A 23,401-nucleotide genomic window follows, 5' to 3' on the forward strand; every position below is an offset into this window, starting at 1 on the left:
GTTTAAATGTAAACTTTTTGGTTTAGACCTCATCCTAGTACTGACCTACTATAAAACCAAATTAACATGTTTTTGTTTATAATTAACCTGAATTCTACCCATTTGGCAAATATCTTTGATTTCAGAGTTTTGTAACTTCACTAGACTGTATCTCAACTATGATTATTCTCTGTAAATTTCTCCTAGAATATGGTATCTGTTCATTCTATAGATTCAATCCTCTCTTTCTGGAATGTTTTCTTCAATTGTATTATTCAAATGTTTTCTATTCCATTATTCTGGTTCTTTTATTCAGAGATTCAAACCAAGTCTCTTTGTATTGCCCATCATTTTCTCTCTAATCCTCTTAACTCTTCATTTCTTCCTTTTCTTCTCTAGCCTGTTCTCTAGTGAATTTTCTTCATCTGCCTTTCATTTCTCTTGTTCTTCTTCTCACTTTAATTTTCTCGTGGCATCTTCATAAAGATTCTGTGCTAGTTCTCTTTCAATTATTTCTCATCTTTGAGTCCTGGACCATATATTTATGGGATAAGAACAGAGGGAGAAAATCCTGGCCATGTTACAGGATGGTTTACAGTAAAATTCTTTATGACACAAGGTTTCCAATATGAACGTGGTTTTCACCCTGACTTTTCTCAAGCCAGCTTCTCAGAAGCTCCAGCACTGCTCATAATGCCCAGTCACTCTCCGTCACCTGCCCTGGCTCCCTAAAGGATGTCATATGTCAGCCTGACCTTGCCTACATTTACTCAACATCAAACTGAGTCCAGGAAAGTTTCACCACCAATTTAAGCACCCTGACTCCCTTGCTCCAAAGATGGTTTGCTTCTCAAAGGGTGCTTCCTATTTAAAAAAAAAAAAAAAGCCCTTTCCCAATTTTTCTGAGATTTGTGTGACCACATAGTTTCTCTGTGTCTTATCACACTCCAATCTGACCTGAAGTACACTTATAAACTTTTTCTCATATATTGTGTTTTGAAATTACAAATGTCTCCTAGGTTTGCTGAAAATGGATCTTTTATTGATTTCTTCCCTTTCTTTTGAGAATGGGATTTCCAAAAAACCAAAAGACAGATGGGGCAATGCCATTTCTTATTTGCCATTTTAAAATCAAAAGTCTGAGAGGGACATTTAGATGCATTTTTTTACTTTTGTTTAATTGACTTTCAGCTGATCTAAAGTACATGGTTACCTCTACTTTTATCAGAGAAGACTGGTAGAAATGCAAATTTTTTGAATTGGCCTTATTCGGTGGCTTTTTTCCTTCCATAATGTATGAGGAAGGTCAAGTGAATAGAAGAAATGGAATATTCGAGGAACCAAAAAACAAACCAAAAAAGGTTTATAATAATTATTAAGGAGAGAGGGAGAGTAAGAAAATTAGAGAAACATAGTGAGATTTCAGGCAGAATTGAGTACCCATTTGTAGTTAGTGATAATGATGGAAATGTTCACAAGCTGCCCAGTTTCAAGATTTTTTTGTAATAACACCAAGCTCCTTAAGGGCAGGCACAGAAGAGGATAGAAGAGTCAAGTTAACTGGATTTATCCAGGGATATGGACTTGCTATGCTGCAAGCTCAATGAGACAAAAATGCAAAGAAGGCAAGAAGGCACAGGTCATTCTAAGAAATTGATTGTAATGAAGAAAAAGTAAACCGAAATTGAAAAGAAAAAAATAGTGAACACAAAATTTGCCTAGAACCATCTCGTATATTTCTTTAGGTTTGTTGCTTTTACCATCCTTGCTCTTTAACTAAAAGATAATTTTCCTAAGGATAAGAACCATGTAATATATATTTTATAGATTTGATAGAGAAAAAGTATTTAGTTTGATATATTTTGAATCCTCCCCCACCCCCAATATGGTGTTTTGTCTATATTGTGTTCAGTAAATGTGTTGGCTAATTAACAGAGAAATGAACATATATATGTATGTATGTATGTATGTATGTATGTGTATATATATATATAAATATATATATAGTTGCATAATGATATAATACATATATAAAGAGAGGGAGGCAATTTTCATAAACATTAAGTGACTTATAAAAATTACTAAATCCATGTGAAGATCAAAAGGAGAAAGTTGTGTCTTCCTTCTTGTCAACTGACATATCGCCTGGAATATGTATAATATGTCCAGTGCAAAATCTTCGCTGAGTGAACTGGAAGTAGGAAGTAAGTGTCACTGTTTATCTACAATTTACATCTATTATACCTAAAAGGACTTTTGCTACCTGTGGGTTCTTTACCTTTCCATTTTATCAAGTCAGTATGACCTAGAGAACCATTAATGGAGCACTAATTGAATAAAGCAATAATTCTTTAATTATTGCTCAGTTGGCTTTCTGTCATTTCTGAAAATGACCTTACTTTAAAAGGCTGACTTTGGAAATCATTTACGTAAAAAAGGTTTATGCAGACAGTACTTAACTTCCTGGTTCTTTATTCCAAGATGCCCATCAAAGCAGTGCATTTCACAGTCAAATCTTATTTTATTTATTTATTCATCTGATTTACTTCTACAGACAAATTTCTCTTTAAGAACAGGAATGCTCTCTTATGACTGCAACTTATGAAATAATACTCATTGTGCATGGCCATACCACCCTGAACATGCCCAATCTCATCTGAAATAATAGCCATATTCAGAAAAAATCTTCACCCTTCAGTGCAGACATATAGACATATCTCAAAACAAATTGGATTGCACAGATGGATTCCAGGCCAGAGAGAACTGGAACGTGTACCATGAAAGTAAAGAAACCACATATTTTGAAAATTCATGTTAATTTCCCCAGTCATCTCCAAATCTATTAGTTTATCATGTTGTTATCAAAAGTAAATTAAATGATAAGTCTTGCAGTTGCAGTCACTTAGCATATAATTGATTATCTCTTCTAAGAAGTAATGAGTATTATTAATTTTACATGTATAATTCATATAACATAAACTTTCCTCATTAAAAAAATATATTGGGAAAATTGTCTGATATTAAAATTTTCCTTCACTTTCCATTCTACTAAAACGTCCTTTAAAAACATGGAGCCTGGTAATAAAGTAGATTGATTACTTCATTTAAACCATAACTTTTTGTTTCTTCATATGAGAATTGAATTTTTTAAATTAAATTCTTACATTTCATGCTCCTTGACTTTTAATGTTGCTATGCTGTAGCTCTTTATATTAATGATCATCTTGCAAATATTTAGTGCAATAACTCATGACCATGAAATATTCTCATGACCATGAGAACACTGTGGAAAATATCTATCATGTAGTTCAAAATTTCTAAGGAAGTGATTATGTGGTATTGTAGTAAATCTACAATTGAGCAATTCTGTTTTCAAGAATGTGGAATCCTGATGGATACACAATCAATAATGTTCTTTAGATAACAGTGCCCATGGTCATCGTTTTATGTTTTTCAATTTCATTTTATTTTTAATGTATTGCCCTACATACATATATTTCTACATTTATACATACACACAAGAGAGGGAGATATGTTGTATTAGTTAGGGTTCTCTAGATACACAGAATCAACAGGGAACACTTGCAAATAAAAAATTTATAAAAGTGTCTCACGTGACCGCAGGAATGCAAAGTCCAAATTCACAGGGCAGGCTGTAAAGCCGACGACTCCAGTGGAGGGTCTGAATAAACTCCGCAGGAGAGGCTCACCAGCCAAAGCAGGAATGCAACCTGTCTCCTCTGAGTCCTTCTTAAAAGGCTTCCCGTGATTAGATTTAGCATCACTAATTGTAGAAGACACTCCCCTTTGGATGATTACAAATGGAATCAGCTGTGGATGCAGCTGACGTGATCATGACCTAATCCTATGAAATGTCCTCATTGCAACCGACAGGGCAGTACTTGCCCAATCAGATAAACAGCTACCACAACTTGCCCGAGTTGACACATGTCCCTACCATGACAGTCCATCCCTTGTCAACTTGGCACCTATATATATATACATATCACCTTAAACCATACTTAATTTCCAAATGAAAACAAATAAGCACACATTTTTTTTTCTTTTACCTGACAATACTCAACTGTCCTGCATTTAACTGGAAACACATTAAATCTCTTCAGAATAGGGTGCAAATCCTTAGGCAACATTCATTCTTAAAGTTGATATCTTACAAATTAAACAGTATAACATGAACAAAACAGCATTACAGTCCTCGTTTCTGTAACTGATCACGTGGTCAAAGTTCATATTTATCACTACCTTCTTCCACTACCCATTCCATGTTCCCTTTACCCTCAGCAAGCACTTTAGCTGGCCGTGGTTCTTTGCCTGGTGGAGTGACCCAAACCTTCATTCCTGAAGTTTCAGAGCCATTAGTAGTCCTGTCTAGATTGTGTTGTTGCAGTTTTCCATTGATTTTAATCACAGGGCATGGTAGGACTAATAGATGCCCTAGGGGATTTCCTATATTCCAAGAAAACTCTTCTTTACCTCCATTATGTAGTTGCAGTCCTACTTCTTTCCGGTAGTCAGGGTCAATTACCCCAGACAATAATGTAATCCCCTTCTTGGCATGTTGATCCAGAGGCATAAGTAGCCTGAAGTGACCAGGTGGCAATCTTAACTTTCAGTTCAGTGGTATCATTGTTGTTTCTCCTGGAGGAAGCACACCCCATTCTGGAACTAAAACCTGTAGACCAGCAGAACACACGGTAGCAGGGACAGGAAGCAAAAATTTTCCTAGTAGATCACTAGGGGTAATAGTGAGTGATACCAAACCCATCTCCACCCCTTGGTTCCTGGATCCATGGATCCTGGCTATGGGAGAAACAGAACCATACAACAGATGCTGATTCAGAGCATACACAGCTTCCTGGAGAACATTACCCCAGCCTTTCAAGTTTTTGCCACCTAGTTGGCATCGTTATTGAGTTTTCAAAAGGTCATTCCACTGTTCTATTAATCCAGCTGCTTCTAGATGATGGGGAACATGGTAAGACCAGAGAATTCCATGAGCATGCACCCATTCCCACATTTCACTTGCTGTGAAGTGTGTTCCTTGATCCGAAGCAATGCTATGCAGAATACCATGACGATGGATAAGACATTCTGTAAGCCCACGGATGGTAGTTTTGGCAGAAGCATTGCATGCAGGGAAAGCAAACCCATATCCAGAGTATGTGTCTATTCCAGTTAGAACAAATTGCTGCCCCTTCCATGAAGGGAATGATCCAATGTAATCAACCTGCCACTATGTAGCTGGCTAGTCACCTTGGGGAATGGTGCCATATCGGGGGCTGAGTGTGGGTCTCTGCTGCTGGCAGATTGGGCACTCAGCAGTGGCTGTAGCCAGGTCAGCCTTGGTGAGTGAAGTCCATGTTGCTGAGCCCATGCATAACCTCCATCCCTACCACCAAGACCACTTTGTTCATGAGCCCATTAGACAATGACAGGAGTTGCTGGGGAAAGAGGCTGACTGGTATCCACAGAACGGGTCATCTTATCCACTTGATTATTAAAATCTTCCTCTGTTGAAGTCACCCTCTGGTGTGCATTCACATGGGACACAAATATCTTCATGTTTTTAGTCCACTCAGAAAGGTCTATCTACATACTTCTTCCCCAGACCTCTTTGTCACCAATTTTCCAATTATGGTCTTTCCAAGTCCCTGACCATCCAGCCAAACCATTAGCAACAGCCCATGTGTCAGTATACAAATGCACCTCTGGCCAGTTTTCCTTCTAAGCAAAATGAACAACCAGGTGCACTACTCGAAGTTCTGCCCACTAGGAATTCCCCTCACCACTGTCCCTCAAGGACACCCCAGAAAGGGGTTGTAATGCTGTAGCTGTCCACTTTCGGGTGGTACCTGCATATCGTGCTGAACCATCTGTAAACCAGGCCCGAGTTTTCTCTTCCTCAGTCAACTCACTGTAAGGAACTCCGCAAGAGGTCATAGCTCTGATCTGGGAAAGAGAAGGTAATGTGGCAGCAGGAGTGGGAACCATGGGCATTTGTGCCACTTCTTCATGTAACATACTTGTGCCTTCAGGACCTGCTCTGGCTCTATCTCGTATATACCATTTCCATTTTACAATACAGTGCTGCTGTGCACTCCCAACTTTATGGCTTAGTTGGTCAGACAACACCCAACTCATGATACACAACTCAGGTCTCATGGTAACTTGGTGGCCCATGGTTAAGTGTTCAGTCTCTACTAAGGCCCAGTAGCTGGCCAAAAGCTGTTTCTCAAAAGGAGAGTAGTTATCTGCAGCAGATGGTAAGGCTTTGCTCCAAAATCCTAAGGGTCTGCATTGTGATTCTCCTACAGAGGCCTGCCAAAGGCTCCAGAAAGCATCTCTATTTGCCACGGACACTTCCAGCACCATTAGATCTGCTGGATCATACGGCCCAAGTGGCAGAGCAGCTTGTACATCAGCCTGGACCTGTCACAGAGCCTCCTCTTGTTCAGGTCCCCACTCAAAATAAGCAGCTTTTCTGGTCACTTGATAAATGGGCCGGAGTATCACACCCAAATGAGGAATATGTTGTCGCCAAAATCCAAAAAGACCAACTAGGCATTGTGTCACTTTTTTGGTTGTGGGAGGGGCCAGATGCAGCAACTTATTCTTCACCTTAGAAGGGATATCTCGACATGCCCCACACCACTGGACACCTAGAAATTTTACTGAGGTGGAAGGCCCCTATATTTTTGTTGGATTTATCTCCCATCCTCTGACACACAAATACCTTACCAGTAAATCTAGAGTAGTTGCTATTCTTGCTCACTAGATCCAATCAAGATGATATCATCAATATAATGGACCAGTGTGATGTCTTGTGGGAGGCAGAAAGTATCAAGGTTTCTGCAAACAAGATTATGACATAGGGCTGGAGAGTTGATATACCCCTAAGGTAGGACAGTGAAAGTATATTGCTGACCTTGCCAGCTGAAAGCAAACTGTTTCTGGTGGTCCTTACTAATAGCAATAGAGAAAAAAGTATTTGCCAGATCAATAGCTGCATACCAGGTACCAGGGGATGTACTGATTTGCTCAAGCTATGATACTACATCTGGAACAGCAGCTGCAGTTGGAGTTACCACCTGGTTAAGCTTATGATAATCCACTGTCATTTTCCAAGACCCTTCTGTTTTCTGCACAGGCCAAACAGGAGAGTTGAACGGGGATGTGGTGGGAATCACCACCCCTGCATCTTTCAAGTCCTTAAGAGTGGCAGTAATTTCTGCAATCCCTCCAGGAATATGGTATTGCTTCTGATTTACTATTTTGCTTGGTAGGGGCAGTTCTAGTGGCTTCTACTAGGCCTTTCCCACCATAATAGCCTTCACTGCATGAGTTAGAGAGCCAACATGGGGATTCTGCCAGTTGCTCAGTATGTCTATGCCAATTATACATTCCGGAACTGGGGAAATAACTACAGGATGGGTCCAGGGGCCCACTGGACCCACTTTGAGACGAACCTGAGCTAAAACTCCATTGATCACCTGGCCTCCATAAGCCCCCACTCTGACTTGTGGTCCAGAGTGACGTGTTGGGTCCCCTTGAATTAATGTCACTTCTGAACCAGTGTCTAATAATCCACAAAATATCTGATCATTTCCTTTTCCCCAATGCACAGTTACCCTGGTAAAAGGCCATCGGTCTCCTTGGGGAAGACTTGGAGGAAGATTAACAGTATAAATTTGTGGCAGTGTAACAGGGTTCTCCCCCAAAGGAACCTGGCCTCCCCTTCATTCAAGAGGCTCTGGGTCTGTAAACTGTTTCAAGTCCAGAAACTGATTAAGGGGCCGTGATTCTGTGTTTTTGTAATTCAGGTTAGACTTCTGTTCACTTGACCTAGAACTCTTTTGTTTATAGAGCTCCAATAAGAATTTAGTAGACTGCCCTTCGATTGTATTTCTAGGTACCCCATGATTTACTAGCCAATGCCACAAATCTCCGTGTGTCATAAAATTTTGATGCCTCCTTTGAGTTTGTTGTCTATTATAATACCCGTGTCTACCCTGTCTTTGGTGATTAAGTGCTGCCACCTGGCTTCTGCCAACTCGGGATCCTGTCATCCCCATTGTGTTTAAGGATTCCAGCTCAGTGACAGCAGTTCCTACAGTAATATCTGACCTACAGAGAAGTGCAACCACAGAGCTCTTGAGGGATGATGGTGCTAGTCTCACAAACTTATTTCTCACTGTTCTGGTAAAAGGTGCATCCTCTGGACATTCCTGGGGTGTAAGAGCAGGCTTTGCATGATAAATCCACTCTAACATTCCAATCTCTCTAAGCCTCTGGATCCCTTCATCTACATTATACCAGGGCAGTTCTGGCATTTCAACCTCAGGTAACGTTGGCCACCTTTTGATCCATGTTTCAACCAACCACCCAAACAAGGTGTTAACACCTTTTCTAACTGCTCGAGCTATAACATTGAATGCAGAATCTCTGCTTAGTGGGCCCATATCAATAAATTCAGCCTGATCCAGCCTTATATTCCTCCCACCATTATCCCACACTCTTAAAATCCATTGCCACACATATTCCCCTGATTTCTGTCTATATAAACTGGAAAACTCACACAGTTCTTTTGGAGTATAACGTACCTCCTCATGTGTGATACTTTGTACCTCACCTTTAGGGGCCTGTTGGGACTTTAGTCTAGTTATAGGTCTGGGAGAAATGAGGGGTGGTGGGGGTGGGTCATGAAAAGAATTAGAAATATCTTCCAAGCCATTTGCTTCAGGGCCTTCATTTGCAGTTTCATCTGGTGAAACAGGATTAATCACTCTAGGGCTAATCCCTTCAGGAGGAGGTTAGGTGGCCAATTCCTCAAGGCAGGCTGGAGGTGGGGTTGCTATGTCCTCAGGGCAGACTATTACAGGGTTATCTAGAGAAGACTCAGCATGGCCTAGGGTTTCAATCTCGCCCCCAACATCATTATCAATCCATATGTCACCATCCCATTTTTCAGGGTCCCACTCCTTTCCAATCAATGCCCTCACTTTAATGGCAGACACCATGCAAGACTGAGATTTCAGTTTACGTTGTAAAGTTGCTACTCTAGCAATAAGATTCTGAGTCTGATTTTCAGAGATCTCAAGTCTACGGCTACAGGAAATAAGATTTTCCTTCAGGATACTCATAGAAACGTCTACATCTTTCAGACGGCGCTTAAGCTTCTCGTTTGAAGCCTTAAGCCCATCCCTTCCACCCCTTAATGTAGCCAGTGTATCTAACAACAACCAACCAACATCTCTGTAACTCTTATTTCTACAAAACTCTGTAAAGGTGTCAAAAACATTATCCCCCAGAGTCGGGTTTCGTACAAGCGAAGCACTAGGAGAATCAAATGATATATTTTGACTATCTCCTTTGCCAACTCAGTCCGTGGATTGGGAGTGTCATTCTGATTATGGGAATTAGAGTCCTTAGTGTCTCTGAGTCCAGTCAGAGTAGGAAACCATCCATAAGAATCCATTTTTAAGATTCTGTTTCTTAAGAACCACTCCCGGTACCAAGATGTATTAGTTAGGGTTCTCTAGATACACAGAATCAATGGGACACTTGCAAATATAAAATTTATAAAAGTGTCTCACATGACCGCAGGAACACAGAATCCAAATCCACAGAGCAGGCTGTAAAGCCGACAACTCCAATGGAGGGTCTGGATGAACTCCGCAGGAGAGGATCACCAGCCAAAGCAGGAATGCAACCTGTCTCCTCTGAGTCCTTCTTAAAAGGCTTCCCGTGATTAGATTTAGCATCACTAATTGTAGAAGACACTCCCCTTTGGCTGATTACAAATGGAATCAGCTGTGGATGCAGCTGACGTGATCATGACCTACTCCTATGAAATGTCCTCATTGCAACCGACAGGGCAGTACTTGCCCAATCAGATAAACAGCTACCACAACTTGGCCGAGTTGACACATGTCCCTAACCAAGACATATGTGATATGTATAGCATACGGAAATTTTGTTCCCAGTGCTTTTTTGGGAGGTGGGGGTGGAGGTACTCTGGCTGGGAATCAAACCTGGGTTTGAATTCTGCCACTAAACTACCTACGGACCCATCAATTTCCTTTGACATCTTCATTTGCACTTCACATCTATGGTATTTTTAAAGACAACAAAGAAATTAAGTTGAAGCCAAGATATTAATCATTGTCTTCTGTGAATTGCAAAGATTATTGACTACATGCCACTGTTCATTCAGATAAGCAAAACGAACAAATGAAGACATTAAATAAGTTGTAAAAAGTAATGAAGCTGGACACACTTGAAGACTTTCCAAAGAAATAAGAATTTTAGTAAATTCTAATGTCTAATCTAATACTATACTTTAGGTTATTGATCTCTAATGTGATATGAGCTTTACTTAGCAATATCTGACATTCTATGAGTTAGGCTTGATCTTATAAACTGAAACTGAATGCATCTCCTCTTTCTCTTGCTCCTTTAGCAATGGTCAGTATCATTCCATAGTGATAATTAGGATTATGTGATCAATCTACTATGTGCCAAGTGACCAAGTAGTTTGATAAACATTATTTAAATTGATTCACAAAACAACCTTAGGAGAGCTATATAATAAAAAAATCTGGCTTTGATGAAGAAAATGAGGTTTGAAAAGGTTAAATATCTTAGTCAAATGTAGATACCTAAGATGAGATGGGCCAATATCTGACCTATGTTTATACAACTCCACAATCCAAAATGGTTATTTATTTTTCAGGTCCTTAAGTCCTGTGTTTTCATTGAGACCTTGAGGTCCTTGAAAATCAACTACTAATTGTACTTCCTTTTATAGCCTAGCACATTAAATAGGTAAATTTTCTTTCATTTACAAAAAGGGGTAATGATCAGTAACCGTGATTATGTTGACCATGAAATACATCTCCTGAAACCTAAGACTACAAATGATTCAATCGGCAGCTCCATTTATTAAAAAAACAAGAACAAAAACAAAAACCTTGTATTCCATTTGCCAACAGAAAAAGAAATTAATTTCTCAGAAGGTGCTGATTATTACCAATGTCACTAAAATGAGATGTTTTGGAGTGTGCCACATGTTGATATCTGTTCAGGCTAACTCAGTGCCTTTATGTAAATTGCCACCTTAGCACGGCAAGGAAACAACACATATTTCCTATGTAAAAAATAGGTTCCAAACAGTCCAAACCATCATTTTCATTTTACTTTGCTTCATATTTTGTTCCTTAGTCACACCTTTGCTACTTATTTTTTCATTCCTGTATACACCAACCCATTTATAAATTTAGTCATCCTCTTGAGAAGAGATGTCTCCCTCCATTTTGCCAACACATCTGCATACTTTCTCTGGCTGTTTCCAATCTGAGCCTGCCTCTGGCATTCTTGTCTCATGCCCCTGTGAATTTCTCTCCTGCCCAACTTCACCTACCCTCCTACTCAGCCTCACATACAGGACCCATAAATCATTCAAAGTGTGCATTTTTATGTCCCACTCACTTGGTTTTCTGAAATGAGATTATATTCTTCTGTGGTTAGAACATATAGTGCAGGGTGGGTCATGGTGGCTCAGCAGGCAGAGTTCTTGCCTGCCATGCCAGAGACCCGGGTCCAATTGTTGGTGCCTGCCCGTGAAGAAAAAAAAAAAAAAAAAGAACATTTGGTGCATACATTTTTTGTGTGTGTCTGCTTCTTGAGTTGGAAATGGGTGATTTTGTGAAACATAATAAATTTCCATTGATGTTGAATAATAAAAATCTAAATTTTAGCATTCTTCAGATAAGAGTAGTAATTAAAAGAGGACACATTCTGACAAGCAAAACATGAGAATTCTACAAGAACATGAAAGATGGATATTGCAATATTGTTTAAATGATGTATCAATTTCTTTTTTAAACCTTTGTGCTCAGAAATCATGAAAAAACATTTTCTACACTCCTAAAATGCACCATGGTTGCTAAAGACACCCATAAGCAGATACCTAGAAAAAACAAGGCATGTTTATGTAGTTCTGTCCTAAAGCAAATTCAACACCTTTTGAAGAATATGTTGTTATATGAAACACATGCACTACAGAGTTTAATCATTGTTAATCCCTGTTCCACATTCTCTTCTACAAATCAAATAACCCTGGCATTTTTTTTAAAAATTGACTTTTTACCCCAAGATCTTGCCTTATATGTTTGTGCTGGTTTGAAAGGATGTATGGATCCTAGAAAAGCCATGTTTTAATCAAAGTCCTATTTCATAAAATGGCAAATCCCTATTTAATGCTGTATGTTTGAATCTGTAATTAGATCATCTTGCTGGAGATGTCTCCCAATCAAGAGTGGTTGTTAAGCTGGATGAGGGGAGACGTGTCTCCACCCATTTGAGTGGGTCTTGATTGGTTTACTGCAGTCCTATAAAAGAGGAAACATTTCAGAGAACAAAAGATTCTTAGAGAGCAGAGAATGGCAAAGCCACGAGAAACAGAAATCTACCAGCCAGTGACCTTTGGAGATGAAGAAGGAAACCGCCTCCCAGGGAGCGTCACAAAACAGGAAGCCAGGAGAGAAAACTAGCAGATGATGCCGTGTTGGTCATGTGCCCTTCCAGACAAGAGAGAAACCCTGACTGTGTTTACCATGTGCCTTCCCAATTGAGAGAGAAACCCTGAACTTCATCAGCCTTCGTGAACCAAGGTATCTTTCCCCAGATACCTTAGATTGGACATTTCTATAGACTTGTTCTAATTGGGACATTTTCTCAGCCTTAGAACTGTAAATTAGCAACTTATTAAATTCAATGTTGTTCTAGTTTGCTAGCTGCTGGAGTGCAACACACCAGAGATGGACTGGCTTTCAATAAAAGGGGATTTATTTAGTTAATGTATAGTTCTTCAGAGGAAAGGCAGATAACTTTCAACTGAGGTTCTTATGTGGGAAGGCACAGGGCGATCTCTGCTGGCCTTCTCTCCAGGCTTCTGGGTTCCAACAACTTTCCCAGGGGTGATTCCTTTGTGTATTTCCAAAGGCCTGGGCTGAGCTGCAAGTGCTGAGATGAGGTATACTGAGCTGCTTAGGCTGTGCTACCTTGAGCTCTCTCATTTAAGCATCCAGCCAATTAGATCAAACATCATTCATTGAACTGGGCACACCTCCCAGCAGACTGGAGATGTAATCAGCAACAGATGAGCTTCAGGTACCACTGGCTCAAGTCCACAGCAACAGAACTAGGCACCTTAACCTGGCCAAGTTGATTCCTGAACCTAACTACCACATATATCAAGCAAGTTTGTGAACATAGTATATTTTCAAATCTATTAGGGTGCTTTAAAACCCAGTGCAGCAAAATTCATCCTTCTGTACATATTCTTCATCAAGTAAGTAAACTTGACCCATTTTTTCCCAGCCAGATGGAAATATTAGTGAAGAGGGATTTTAACTATATCAATGGATTTCTGGATTTATACTATTTATTTCCTAGTAAGAAAGCAACTTTTTTTATTGTCTTAAGGCATGTGAAAAGGAAATGATTAATCAATTTCTTTTATCAAACAACATGACACAGAAGGGATTTGGATTCATGCATGGGATTTGTTTCATATTTCTATTATGTCTTCCCCTATGCTCTTTAATCCTCATTCAGTATTGCTGAGTGGGATCTTTTTTATTGTTTTCATGGAGATGTGACCCACCCCATTGTGGGTGGTACCTTTTGATTAGGTGATTTCCATGGAACGTGTCTCCACCCATTCAAGGTGGGGTTGCTTATTAGAGTCTTGTAAGAAGGAGCCATTTTTGGAAAAAGTTTCAGAGCCCAAACAGGCAGTGATCTCTGGAGATAAAAAAAGAAAACACCCCCAGCAAAGATGATTTAAATGAGAAAGGCAAAGACCCCCAGCAGATGCCAGCCATTTGCCTTCCCAGCTGACAGAGGTGTTCCGGACCCATGGGCCTTTCTTAAACCAAGGTATCTTTCTTTCTCTGGATGCCTTAGTTTGGATATTTCCATGGTCTTACAATTGTAAACTTGCAACTTAATAAATTCCCTTTGTAAAAGCCATTCCATTTCTGGTATATTACATTCTAGCAGCTTTAACAACGGAAAACAACTATGAAATTAGCAAACTACTTAACCTCTCTGTATTTCTGTTTCCCAATCTGTACAATGAGAGCAATGAAACACATTTTATAGGACTATTGTAGTCCTATACATAGACCCAACACATACACAGTCAGTGTTCCAAAACTGTTAATCCATCTACTCTGCTGGAATAGTCCATTTTGTCCAAAATCTAACCATATACATCAAAGGTCTCAAGAACACGTCTAGCTGATGTAAGAGACTACATGTAAATTTTATAGTCTTTCCTTGTATTTCTCAGCACAGTCCTTTGTACATGTTGGGATATCTACATATATGATGTCATTGTTAACATCCTTGCTATTGCCAGAATTGTACAGATTCTTGACATCATGAAAACATCACATTGTTGACACATTTTTGAAAATGTGAGTGGTTTAATGCATTTCTACAGATGAACAAATTTCGACTGATTTCAAAGTATTTTTAGTACAGTTGTGATCAATGAATTATCATTTGGAATAAAACTCTTGCACATGGCACTACTAAATAACTTGCAGAAAAACTGACAGTGTTTATTTTATGAGACTGATTTTAATCTCAGATACTGCCATTAATTATTCATTAATGTGGGTCTCCTTTTTGTGTTGGTTAAGCTAAGTTACTATTAATACATTAAAACTTCAAAGGCTTAGAGAAAGAAACTAAAGAAGAGGTTCAAAAACCTTAAATTTACTCAAGAGTACAGAGTCATTTTCTACTAGAGTACCTAATACAACATTCAATTAGGAAAATTTTACACATACTATACATTTATTAATCTGGATTTCTCACTATTGACCATGAAATTAACGAGGCCTTATTTTCATTCATGACTTATACAACTAAAATTTTAATTTTAGGTTACCACCATCATCATATGCCTCATAAATCATTTTCCTCTCTCATCTAATGGTATCTACATAGCAATGGAATAATGTAAATGTTCAACAGCATAAGTGTGTCACATATCACCAATCTCATTGAACAGGAAAAGGAGTAGAAAGTATAAAACTCCATTTACTGAGTATTCATGTGCTATGCAATATACATGACACTTTATGTAAGTTGGTGTTTTATCACATTATTTAACATCCATGTCTTACATGAGGTAACTGAGATTAGGAATACGCCTAAATTCACACACATAATAAGTAGTGGAGCTGAGAGTCAAGCTGCAGCCCACCAGTCTATACTCTTACAGCTATGGCATGAGAATCAGTCCTTTACATTTAAAAGACTTTTACATTTAATTTTCTGCTGTATAATTATGTTAATTATTTTAATTTATTCTGTTTTAAAACTAATCATGCACTTTTCTGTAACTACTTCAGAAAAATTCACTCTATCGACTACAAAAATGACTTTGCCTCAACTTTTCCTAATGACAAGTACAACTGTAATGTGTTTATTTTACATAATGGAGAGCTATTATTGGAGTAAATTTCAGAACTCTCAATGTTTTAGATATAATAAGTGATGCTTTCATGAACTAAAGTTCATAGACCTAAAATCAGGACAAAGACATTCTTTTCTCTAAGAGAGAGAAGAACCCAGGTGAGAACACTGTTCTATCTTGTTGATGGGATACTCATATAAGCCTTTTTATTTTTTTTAACATTTTTTTATTGTGAAATTTAACATATATACAAAAAAGCAATAAATTTCCAAATACATTTCAACAAGTAGTTATAGAACAAAATTTAAAGTTTGACATGGGTTATACTTCCCTGATGTTCTTGTCTGCTAGCTACCGGAATGTGATATACCAGAAACAGAATGACTTTTAAAAAGGGGAATTTATTAAGTTGCAAGTTTACAGTTCTAAGGCTGTGAAAATGTCCAAATTAAGGCATGGCTAAGAAACTGTCCAAATCTAAGGTATCCAGGGAAAGATATCTTGGTTCAAAAGGCTGATAAAGTTCCAGGTTTCTCTCTCAGCTGAAGGGCATGTGGAGAAGTCTGCTTGCTCTCCTGGCTTCTTATTTCATGGAGCTCTCCTGGGGGTGGGGTGGGGTGAAGTTTTCTTCTTCATCTCCAAAGGTCTCTGGCTGCATGGGCTCTCTTGGCTCTGAAGCTTTTTCTAAAGTGTTTCCCTCTTAAAAGGACTCCAGTAAGTAACTCCATCTTGAAAAGGTGGAGACACATTTCCATGGAAACAATAAAAAAGATAACACCCACCAAAAGCCAATATGGAAGGAGGATTAAAGGACATGGTTTTTCTGGGGTGCATAACAGATTCAAATTGACATACCAGATTTTTCATTTTTTCTTCGAGCTGTTCCCAGACACTGGAGACCAAACAAAGTATCAATTTAATGATTCAGCAGTCATACTCATTTGTTAAATCCTACCTTCTCTGTTATACTCCTCCCTTTTTTATTTTCTTTTTTGTGAAAAATAACATATACACTAAAAAGCAATAAATTTCAAAGCACATCACAACAATTAGTTGTAGAAGAGATTTCAGAGTTTGGTATGGGTTACTATTTCACAATTTTAGGATTTTACTTCTAGCTGCTTTAAGGTACTGTAGATAAAAATAAATATCAATATAATGATTCAGCAACCAGACTCATTTGTTAAACCCTACCTTCTCTGTATAACTCCACCATCACTGCTGTCTTTCTCCCACTCTTCAGGGTGCCCATTCTAACTTTTCATGTTGAAAGTGGCTGTCGGTAATATGGAATAGGGGAATGGAACTAGTTGATGTTCTAGAGAGGCTGGCCCCTGTGCATTTCAGGACTTACTAGGTCCAGGGACCCATGCGGAGATTGTAAGCTTCTGGAAAGTTACCCTAGTGAACTGACCTTTGTAGAATCTTACATAATGCCATAGGTATTCTTCAGGATTGGCAGGAATGGTCTTAGTTGGAGTTTGGCAAGTTATAATAGGTAGCAATGTCTAACTAGTTTGTGTAAGAGTGACCTCCAGAGTAGACTCTCAACTTTATTTGAGGCTTTTTGACTTCCATGTCATCAAGCTCAGACCTCATCCCTACAGTTATCAGTCCCTAAATCATCAGTGTATCATAAAATACACACTTTCCTCCAGGAAACAATCAGAAGAACAGGGAGACCCAACTCAAAACGGCTTTTGCAACACCAATACAAACAAATGATATTTTACTTTTAGCTTTCCTTTTAGTAATTATAGACACAGATGGACTGTATTTTAAATTTCTTTCAGCTTAGAATTTAACAATGGCCGGTAGACATGGACACTCCTAATTGTCCTGAAAATAAGTATCATCCTTTGTCTAAATTTACTTGCATCTTTGATTTTCATTGGTAACACTTTATTTCTACTAAAGTAGAAACAATTGCTTTAAACTTCTTGAAAATTTGACAATAAGATGTTGGTTTGTTGCCATAGTTTCCTAATATAACTGTTTAATCTAATTTTACAAACAATCACACACAACTAATCTGGATTTACTGAAGTCTGATAATGTGATATAAAACACTATATAAAATTGTGACTAAATATTCATTTCTCAATTTCCTTTATTTCAGTTGCTGTTACATTAAATTGACTAGAAATGAGTAGATTTTAGCATGTTCAAATGAGGGTGATACTTACTTCAAGATTACTTCAGCCTGTCTGAGACAGGGACAACTAAATCACATCTTGAATTTATATTAGTGCAAATTTCTTAAAGCACCCACCTCTAAAAATTCAAAGACTAATTTAAGGTATAAATCTTCATCTCCCTCTGCTTTTTTTTTGTTGTTGTTGAGACATATCAAAAACCTAATTTTTAAAGTAGAGTGATGCTCCTCAGGTCTAAAGAATCAGGATGGAAAACAAATGTTCCTCAACTTTATATTAAAGATTAAGAAGAAAAGTGTATAAAAGCAAGAGCCTTGGCTTCAGACCTCTCACAAAAGCGGTTGTGCCACTTATTATCAGTTTGGCCTTGAAAGAGTTACTTATCGTCTGTGCACCATAGTTTTCCATATGGGGATAATCACTGTAGCCATCTTATTAAGTGTACTGTGAAGACTGAGAACATACACACAAAATACTTAGAACACCGCCATGCACCCAGTGAGCACTCAATAAATCTTAGCTATTTTTGTGGATCGTATTTCATCCATACAGCTGTCAAAATACAGCAATGCAATTTTAATTTATGGATAAAGTTATTGCTGAATGAGTTAATACTATGTTCAGGAAAGGACTAATGAGAAAAAAAATAGAACAATCAAGCACATAGGCACTATTCTGCAAAATATGGGTCAAACATATCATGTGAGATAATACAGTTGTCAAATCATTTAAATTCAAAGTCTGTGGTCTCACCAAAGTAGTAAAAATGTTTGATGCCTTTATTACAGGCTTATTCTATGTATCTAGTCAACATGTCCTTTTTGCCCACTCTTCAGTACTGACAGGGCACATTAAAAATGGAAATCTGCTTCTCAAAGAAAGAAGAGATTGATTTTTAGTTTGCAGACAAAGTTCATATTACACCTAAGAAATAAACTGAGCAAATCACTATTTAATGTTTACTTACATACTGACCCAAGGATTCAAGCTGAAATGTATTTTTTTTTAAATGCAGTAAAGATGAACAAAGAATACCACACATTTGGATCAAGTCATACTGATTAGTCCTTAGAACAAAAACTTGAGGTTCAACTTAAACACCCCTGAATATAGTTTCCAAGACCACTATCTACACATTTCTCCATATTTAAACATTACGTTAAAATAATGCCATGCCTCTGGGTAAGAAGCCTCAGAGGATGCAAGAGCAAAAAGGGCCATAAACCATGTCCAATGAAGCAGCCCCTGGGACAGTACACAGGCAGTATCAAGTGCCAAACGAAGGTCTCCATTTCAGGAAGAATGACTGGAACATAAATATATGCCTGAAAGGAAGAGACAAGCTCTATACATGAACACATGAACTAAAGGGAAGATTAAAAGGCCAGAGAAACTGATTAATCGAGAGGTGGGAAGGAGGACCCTAAAGGCAGGGGTAGATAGGAAGCAAACAGATGGTGAACGATTTCTGGGTCTGTAGGAGGATTAGTTTGGGAATAATCTCACAAACACCATTTTTTCATACCCTTTTTGTCTTCAGGCCAAACAGGTGTGTGGAAATCTGAATAGGGAAGGTTGCATAGTTCATTTAGGAGGCTAGAAAATTAAAATAGCAAATCACCATGGGAAATGCCAAGTGGCTGATATAAAATCTGCATATCTTTCTTTATCTAGGTTGATGAGTGATCTGAATTTTTCCTTGAACAATTAAGACAGATTACTTTGATTCTGCACATTAATTTAGCAGCATCTATTTGACTGACAGTCCTATACATATTTAGAATAGAAAATGGAGTCATTTAATTATTTCTGTTTTCATATTAAAATAATTGTTTTGCTTTATTACTACAGATATATTTGAATTGATAGGGTAATCACTTTTCTCAAGTAGTCACACTTTACCTTCCCCCTTTTGGCAGGGCGGATGGGGGATGGACATGCACTATCAAAACAAATTTTGACTGAGATAACTCAATTTAAGAAAACTTTCTGAGTCTTAAAAAGCAAGTTGCACTTTCTTCCACGCAGATTATACTCATTTGTGTCTTTAAAACTCCTCATGATTTTGGAATATTTAATCATCCAAGGTCATATAGAGATCCTATAATTTTTACATACATGTTTCAGATTAAATGCATATCCTATGTTTGAGTATAGAGATCACAGATTCTCAGAGTGTTTACCAAATACAACAGAATCACAATCTTGTTTAAAAAGTAGATTCAAATTCTACCACAGACCCCCTGGAGAGGCAGATCAAGAATCTTTACTTTCATTAAGCATCACATATAATATTTAGTCTGTGACCCACTGCTACAGTAATTATAGCAAAGATTAACTATGAGGACTCCTAATTTGAACCACTGCTGTTTACACATGCCACCTTAAGAACATGTATGGAAATAAGGGTGACACAGTCTGTAAAACACTTGACTTAGAAACATGGAACATATCTCAAATAGCTCTAAAAACGTAGACAAATTTCTTAACTTCTCTAAGGCTCTGGTTTAACCATTTGTTTCCTTGAGGGGTTAAAGACTTGTCTCTTGGTCCTTACATGCCATAATTCTAGTATTGGTACTTGTGCCAGTTTGAATCTGTGGTGGACCCCAGAAAAGCCATGCCCTTTAATCCTCATTCAATATTGCTGGGTGGGAGCATTTTGTTTGTTCCCATGGAGATGTGACCATCCCAATTATGAGTGGTAACTTTTGATTAGATGATTTCCATGGAGGTGCGTCTCCACCAATTGAAGATGGAGTTGCTTACTGGAATCCTTTAAAAGAGGAAACATTTTGGAGAGTCCTTTTTGGGTAGAGCCACATTAAAGCTAGCAGATGTGACCATGTTCACCATGTGCCCTTCCAGCTGAGAGAGAAATGTTGAACATCATCAGCCTTCTTGAACCAAGGTATCTTTCCCCAGATGCCTTAAATTGGATATTTGTATAGACTGATGTAATTGGGATGTTTTCTTGGCCTTGGAACTGTAAACTAGAAACTTATTAAATTCCCCTTTTTAAAAGCCATTCCGTTTCTGGTATATTGCATTCTAGCAGCTAGCAAACTAGAACAGTACTATATTCCTCCTTCTGTATTATAAGGCTTTAGAACTCCATAATTCACATGGAATACAGATAACTTCTTACGCTTAATTTCCAATAGTTACATGTAAATGTGTATTTATAGTTACCATTAAGCTATTTTTAAATGTTCACTTTTTGTTTACAATAATTTGGAAGTGGGAAAGAAAACTTTTTAACAAAATATAGCTTGCCGGAGTATTAAATCAGAATATTGATGGGAGAAAAAAAATCTCATTTACATATATTAAATGAATATTCATTGCTTTATACCAGAAGAAAGGAAATATTTTTAAAAACTGTTTTGTATATTAACATCTGGATATTTAAGATGTAAAAGAAACCTGCCAACTGCAAAATCTCCTTGGTGATCTTCTGAACGTAACCTTTAAAATTTTACATTTCAAAAGAAGAAGGAGAATCATATTTTAATATCCCTCTATTACACATTGTTTAAGCCCTAGAAAACTCATCCTGACAGAAAAGAATTGAGATTATCGTCACATGCATTATCAGGGCTTCTTCAAAGAATGGAAAAGCTTTCAAATATTTAAAAGTAGACAGCTTAGAGCTATTTGTTAATACTGCTGATAGGAAAGCAGATGTGTAGGCATCCACATAAAGCCCAGATATGCAGTATGTCATCTGGAAATTGCTTGCAGATTGCTGATGGCCACATATGACAAATACATGCTCTTAGCACCACATTCACCAAGAGCACAGCCGAGAATTTTTCTGAAGGAGACTTGACCGTTTGCATAAAAACTAGTTCAACCCTGACCCTCCTTTGATACTTCATCAGCTTCGTCGATAATATGAAATCACTTCTCCATGACTTGAAAAAGGTAACGTTAGGTTCTCTTAGAGATAGGTAACTTCTGAAAAAGAACTTCTGAACAGATTTTAAGAGATAAACCAAATACCTGGTTGTCCACTCAGGTCACAAATGGACTCAAGCTTATATATTAGCCACTCTGTCAACTCCTCTGAGTGGCCTTGTCACCAAGACGAATTCTGACCAAAAAAGTTGTTCCACCTAACTTCTTTTCTATCTCTTTTTTTTTTTCACAACCACACAGTCACATTGTGAAACCTGTTCTTTCTTGAGTTGTGGTTAGTTCCAGAAAAATAAAGCAAGCAAACACCTGCAAGAAGTTATTGAGAACTGCTGCCCCCCAACCAGCGGTAAACCAAAATCCCCGGCCAATGAAATACCCAAACCCCATCTTGATGCCGGCCACGCCTTCCGGGAGCGCTTAGGCCCGGAAGCATCTTTCCGGAGCATGCGCATTAAGCCCCCAACCCTGACCTGCTCTTTGCTCAACCTAACGGTAAAGTTTCTACCACTGGGCGGTATTTAGACCCATCTTCTGGGCATGCGCTATATGTAAACTAGTGTTCTAGCATTAGCGAGGACTGCGCATGATCAGAACCAATGATGACGCCCCGCTACCTGCTTGCATCAGCCACCTCTGCGCATGTCCCCCAGCCTGCTCTAAAAGAACCATACTCACCTCTCTTCTGGGAGAGGATGCCTTTAGGACACCAGTGGACCCTTCTCCATTCTTGGTTTCTATTTGTAAGCGGGTAACCAATCAGGAGACCTGTTTCAAAGGTCCAACCCAAGGAAGGCCAGTAACAATTTATGTCCCTCATCAGATGCTGAGGCTGAATTCCCGCCCCCCCCCCCCCCCCGGAGGAATTGGGGACTCAGAGTTATGGTTATTCTTTCATAGTCTGTTTACTATAACAATTGTGTACTTCATTTCCGCTATGCATAGACGTAAAGGCCTTTTTTTTAGTATAATCAGCACAGTAATTAATTACTTAGAAAGGATTTCGGGTTTTTGTTTGTTTTTTTAAAAATCATTTATGTCAACATAGAAACGATTCATTTAGGAAAAGCAGGCATGTATAGTGTGAGTTTGATAGAGTCCAGGCCTGAGAGCCCGGGTTTACCTGAGCCAAGGGCCCCTTAACACTCCTTCCATCCCGCGCTTGGGAGTCCCACATAAGAACCAAGGTAAGGCCCCCCTCCTGTTCCCTGAATGCCCAGATAAAACCGCAGAGCCCACCTTACATAAAAAGCAGTCCAAACCAGTTTGCTGTGCATACACTGAGTAAGGGACCCTGAACTTAAAGCCACCCCAGAACATAAAATACCCTGCGAAGGGAAGTCAAATGGGCAAGAACAATAGGTAAAAGAAACACTGAACAGAAAACAAAAGCGAGAGGCCCTCTGTCACCAGCTCTGGCAATGTCACGGCCCCACCTATCACAACAAAGGACCAGTTAGCAGAAGTAGCTGGTTTGCAGTTCCCAATTTGAATGTTTGAACAGCCAATGGCAATAGTTAACCTGCAGTTGCTAATTTAGATATCTGCTAAGCAATCACCATATGGCTAATATCCGAAACATCCTTGTCCCCACCTTCCTTTGATTGAGTTGAATAAAACCCCACGTTTCTCTAGTTCCAGGAGACAAATTTAAGAATGGGGCTGTCTCTAGACTTCTGCCAGCTTACTTTGCAATAAAGCGCTTTTTTCCTGAACTCTCGGTATCACTTTTTTGCTCAGAGCCCATCGAGTGAGCACTCACCTTTGAGAGGACCCACTGCAAATTTAAGTATAGTTTCCCAATTTTGTATTTGCTTTAAATAGTGTATTGTCC

At 38.5% G+C, this 23,401-nt stretch overlaps 1 long non-coding RNA gene across 1 annotated transcript in view; it reads right to left on the bottom strand.

Annotated features, from left to right (window-relative positions):
- Positions 1-22,025, bottom strand: part of LOC143669669 (uncharacterized) — a 60,633-nt gene extending 38,608 nt beyond the window's left edge. Inside the window, exon 1 of the long non-coding RNA XR_013168965.1 lies at positions 21,655-22,025. This is a non-coding gene — a long non-coding RNA (uncharacterized LOC143669669). The remainder of the gene's footprint in view (positions 1-21,654) is intronic.
- Between the last annotated feature and the right edge of the window lie 1,376 nt (positions 22,026-23,401).

This window comes from Tamandua tetradactyla, chromosome 26 (assembly GCF_023851605.1).
Source record: "Tamandua tetradactyla isolate mTamTet1 chromosome 26, mTamTet1.pri, whole genome shotgun sequence".
NCBI lineage: Eukaryota > Metazoa > Chordata > Mammalia > Pilosa > Myrmecophagidae > Tamandua > Tamandua tetradactyla.